We start from the raw sequence: 5,000 nt of genomic DNA, 5'->3' as shown, positions 1-5,000 counted from the left end.
TCGCGGTTTTTCGCGGGTGGGTGGGGGTGGGTCGCGGGTTTCGCGGTTTTCCGCGGTTCTCGCGGTTTTCCGCGGTTTTTCGCGGTTTTTCGCGGGTGGGTGGGGGTGGGTCGCGGGTTTCGCGGTATTTCGCGGTTTTTCGCGGGGGGGGGTCGCGGGTTTCGCGGTTTTCCGCGGTTCTCGCGGCTTTTCGCGGTTTTTCGCGGGTGGGTGGGGTGGGGTCGCGGCTTTCGCGGGGTGGGTTCACGTTCCCGTGGGGGGTGGTGCCGCTCGCCCGTGGGTATCCCGACATCGTCGGGTATAATGGCACCGCGACGGGTTCGCGGGGGCGCGTGGTGGGGCCGCGATGGTCGGCGTCTGGTGGGGCGTGGGTGCGGGGGATGGGCTCGCGGGTTGCTGACGGCGTGGGGGGCGATCTTCCCGCACCTTTTCCTTCGCGCGGAGGATTTCGCGCGCAGCTTGTGCCAGTGCCGGGAAGATCGATTCCCTAATCAGGTCTGGTGGGGGCGGGGGCCAATCTAAGTTCCCGGTGGTCCGCAAGGCGTTTCGGAGGGGCTCGCGTCCTGCGATATGCAAAGGGCATTCAAATAGTAGGTGACTGGGTGTTTCATTGGGGGCACCGCAGCGGCAGCGGGGGCTATCGGCTAGCCCTCTGCTGTGGAGTTTGTCCGCGAAGTCACCGTGTCCAGAGATGATCTGGGATATGTAATGGTCCAAAGAGAACCATCCCATGCTCATCCGTTGCCTCACGCACGGCAGGAAGCGGTGGGTGTATCTGCCATGGGCAGAGTCATCCCAGCGCTCCTGCCATACGCTGAGCAGGGACTCGGAAGCTTGTTCCTCGACGGGGTCTTCCACAGTGCCGCCCGCTGCGGGGGCGAGAGTGCGCGCTTCGTACAGAGCTGCTACGCGTCTAACGACAAGGTCAACCGGGGGGGCGCCAGCGATTATCTGGAGAGCATCTGTTGATATTGTCCTATAGGCTTTGGTGGTACGCAAGAGGGCGTACCTTTGTGCCCTTAGGAGTTCCGAAGCGGAGGTTTTATTCACTAGGTCGCTCCATGCGGGGGCAGCGTACGTGGCGATTGGCAGGAAGAGTCCCTTATATAGAACATCTAGGGACTCGTATTTGAGTCCCCAGTTCCTGCGGGCTATGGCGGCCATGGAATTGTATTTCTCGGCGCACTTCGACCTGATTTTCCGGACGTGCGTCCGGATCCTCAGGCCTTGGTCAAAGTAGACGCCGAGATATTTTACGGTTTCGACCATACGTATTTGCCTCGATTGAATCTTAATTGTTGGGGGCCTTCGAATATCGAGATGACCACGGAAGAGGATCATCTCTGCTTTTTCCTGCGAAAGGGACAGCTTCTCGGACTCGCACCATTTCTCAATGATGGTTGTCGCGTGCTGTCCCTTTTCCTGTAATTCCAGCCTGCTGTTTCCTGGGACGAGGATCAGGAGGTCGTCCGCGTAGGCGAACGCCTCTACGCCCTCGCTGGCCAGGGTGTTCAGCAGGCTATCGAACACTAAGTTCCAGAGGCTGGGCCCTAAGATTGAGCCCTGGGGGCAGCCTCTGGTTACCTGTTTCTCTACGCGAGACAGTTTCCCTATCAGAGAGGCCGTACGGTCGTTAAGATAATCCGCGACTAGCTTATACAGGTTTCGCGGGCAGTTCCGTTCTTTGAGGCGAGAGAGGACGCTGGGCCACCACACGTTGTCGAACGCGCCCGAAATGTCGAACAAAATCGCAAGCGCGTATTTTGTCGTTGACCTCTCGAGCCCGCTGCGGACGGCGCGGATGGCGTCAGTCGTCGATCTCCCCTTTCGGAATCCGAACTGCCTAGGGGACGCGTGGTCTGGGTGCAGAAATGTGGGCTCCAGCCTTTCGCGGATCAGCTTCTCCAGGGATTTCCCAACCACCGAGAGAAGGCAGATGGGCCTGTAGGAGCTGGCCGCGGACTCGTCCCTATCGGGGCTTTTGAGGAGGGCGCGTATCGAGCCATATTTCCATGGCTTCGGGAAGCTGCCTTGTGACAGGCAGCCGTTGAAGAGGGCTGAGATTTCGCTTATTAGGACCGGATAAGCGGCCTTAAGCATTCTGACCTCGATAAGGTCGGAACCTGGAGCTTTGCCATTGCGAATCGAGCCGATTGCATGGCAAATTTCCTGTTCCGAGAAGGGCGGAGTGTCTGGGGTATCAGGGGGGATTACGCTCGCGGACCTTTTACGACGTTGACACTCGAGCGTGTCCGGGGCGTCGTCGGGAACAAGGGCGTGGAGGAGACTTAACGCGGTCTCCTCCCACGTAATTGTAGAACCGGACAGAACCGGGGAAGTGGCCAGGGCTTTATCAGGGCTGATCTTCTTGACGCAGATTTTATACGCCGCTCCCCATGGGTTTTTCGCGCAGGATTCCGTTACGAAGTCCCGCCAGCTTGATCGCTTGGCGGTCTGGATTTCGTAGGAATACTTCCTGCGAATCTGGAGGTACGCGACGCGTTTCGCTTCCCTGATGGAAGGGTCCGACTCGACCTGGAAGGACTTCCGCATGCGGTAAGTTTTCTTCTTTAGCCGAGTCAGGTTTTCCGTCCACCAGGGAACCGACTTCGGGAATGTTTTCTTCCTCGGAAGGGATTTTTGCGCAGCCGTAATGATTGCGTCTTGAAGAGACGCAGTTGAGGCCTCAATTGCAGATTTGCTGTCCAGCCGGAAATCGCGAAGGAGGCTGCTTTTGATTGTTTCCAGGTTCGATTGGAATTTAGCCCAATCGGCCCTGGATGTATTGAATCTGGGGCTCGCGGAGGCGGGTCCCATTGTGGTGGGGGCCTTGTACGTGAACGTGATTGCGTTGTGGTCGCTGGATGTCCAATTTTCATGGACTTTCCAGCTTCCTACGAACCCGACGGTCGGAAGGCTTGACAGCGTTACATCTACGTTGGAGGATCCTTTATGGTTACGGAATGTGGGGGCGTTACCGGGTTCGTTGAGGACTACTAGATTTTCCTGGGCTACAACCCATTCCAATTCTTCGCCTCGCGGATCGGTTGTGGTGCTGTGCCAAAGCGAGGACTTCGCGTTGGCATCGGCAGCGATTATTAATCTCTGTCCGCGGAGGGAGCGGCATATTTGCGAGATTCTCGCCAGATATCTTTCGATATCGTGCGAGAATTTGAAATATACGCTAGCGAGGTACAGTTTCCCAAATGGTCCTGTTACCTCGATACACGTACAATAGTCGTCGCTGAGATGCGACAGCTTAAGGGACTCGAGGTTGGGATTGCGTATCGCGATACCTGCCATGGCTCGGTTGCCAGGCTCCGCGCCCGTGACTGCCGTACAGTTCGTGAGGCCGATGAATTTGCCCTTCACATTGTACGGCTCCTGCATAAGCAGGATGTCGATATGCTCGCGGTTCATTACGTGGCTCATCTCCAGGGAAGCGGTCCGTGAGCCACGTAAATTAGCTTGCGCTAATTTGATTTCCTGACTACCGATCATGAAAGATTTATGCATAGTCAGTACGGATCAGCACCTGATTAACAGCTTGCCGGTAGGAGGGGCACTCCTTGCTTGTAACCGCGTGTTTGTGCTCCTTGCCGTGTTTACGGCAGTTGGAGCAAGTTGGCGCGTCTTTTTTTGCCGGGCACGTTTTGAAGTTGTGGCCCGCCGACGCGCAATGCCCGCAGACTTCCTTTTCTGCGCGGCAGTGTTTGGTAGTATGGCCAAACGATTGGCATTTGTAGCAGCGAGTTGCCGCTACATAGTCGCCCAACCGGCAGCATTTCCACCCTACGTATAACCTGTCCTTCTTTGAAAGGATATCCCTAACGGGTCGGGATACCTCAAGGATTAGGTTACATGAGTCCCTGTCTTTTGGTCCAGACTTGAAAGACACCTTAGTCTGTTCCCTGAAGATGTTTCGGTCCTTCGGGTCGATATTTTGCGCAATAATCGCTTCGATCGTTGCCTGATCGTTGTCAGACCGCGGGACGTCATAGATGATAACGCGGGGGGCCTTCTTGGGGGGAGCGCCGACCACGAAGCCGGCGGATTTTAATTCATCATTCGAGGTGAGGCCCGACAGGTTACTACCTTTCGCGGCCTCTATGATGATCCCGTTTCCGTTGATCGTTCTGATGTTCCTCACTTGGAGGTTCGATTTCGCGGGCGATACCAGTTTGAGGACCGCCTTCTTGGTCTCTTCGCTATTGGCGAAGGCTTGCCGGTCCTTGGGTATTATCGTTACTACGTTGGGGGGGTCGCGCCTGACATTCGAGAGGGCCGCGATTTTGGAGGAAATCCCGAGTCGTTGCGCGTACGTAATCGGTTGTGCTTTACTCGCGGTTGGCGCGGCTTTGGGGGGGTTCACGGGGTTAGTGGGGGGCGGGGCTGGGGCCGGTGGGGGGGGCCGGGGGTGGGGAGCGCTGCGGAGGGCCACTATCTGGCCCTCGAGGTGGGCATTCGCCATAAGGGCGCGGTCTAGTAAGCCGGTGATAGTGGATAGCGCGGTCAATATTAGTTTACTTGTGCTGGGACTTACCTTGTTCCCCGCATCGCACAGGTGCTCAACCACGCTCTTCTGCACCTGCTCTGCCTTCTCCTTTAGCCCCATGCTGGTAGAGGGGCTGGCATCGGGGGACACGGATTTCGCGGTTGGCCTACTCGCTGCTTTGCCTGGTTCCGCAGCCTCGGATTGCGCCTTCTTCTTCGCTGGCACGGGGATTCTCGACACGATTTTCGAGCAGTCGGAGTCCGACTCCGAGTCCAGAATGCGCGCCTTCCTCTTTGCCTTCCTGGCGCGCCGGCATTCCTCCCTGACAGGAGAGTCCACCTCGCTGGTATCGGGTGACTCCATATCCGGGGACCACATCGCGGGTTTCTCCTCGGCAGCTGCACGGCTGCGCGTCGCCTTGCGCGTCATGCTGCGGCAACAGCTGTTGTCGCCGCGGCTGACGACTCGGAACTGCGTGTTTCCTCGGTACACCGGTGGCGGCGCT

The 5,000-nt window shown here is 57.5% G+C and overlaps 1 pseudogene; it reads right to left on the bottom strand.

The window, feature by feature from the left end:
* LOC143175772 (large subunit ribosomal RNA) overlaps positions 1-5,000 on the bottom strand; it is a 10,347-nt pseudogene that overhangs the window by 2,035 nt on the left and 3,312 nt on the right.

The sequence above is a fragment of the Nomia melanderi genome, unplaced genomic scaffold (assembly GCF_051020985.1).
Source record: "Nomia melanderi isolate GNS246 unplaced genomic scaffold, iyNomMela1 scaffold0185, whole genome shotgun sequence".
Taxonomy (NCBI): domain Eukaryota; kingdom Metazoa; phylum Arthropoda; class Insecta; order Hymenoptera; family Halictidae; genus Nomia; species Nomia melanderi.
Note: the sequence above shows the minus strand (reverse complement) of the source record. Positions and strands in the feature narration are given on the sequence as shown.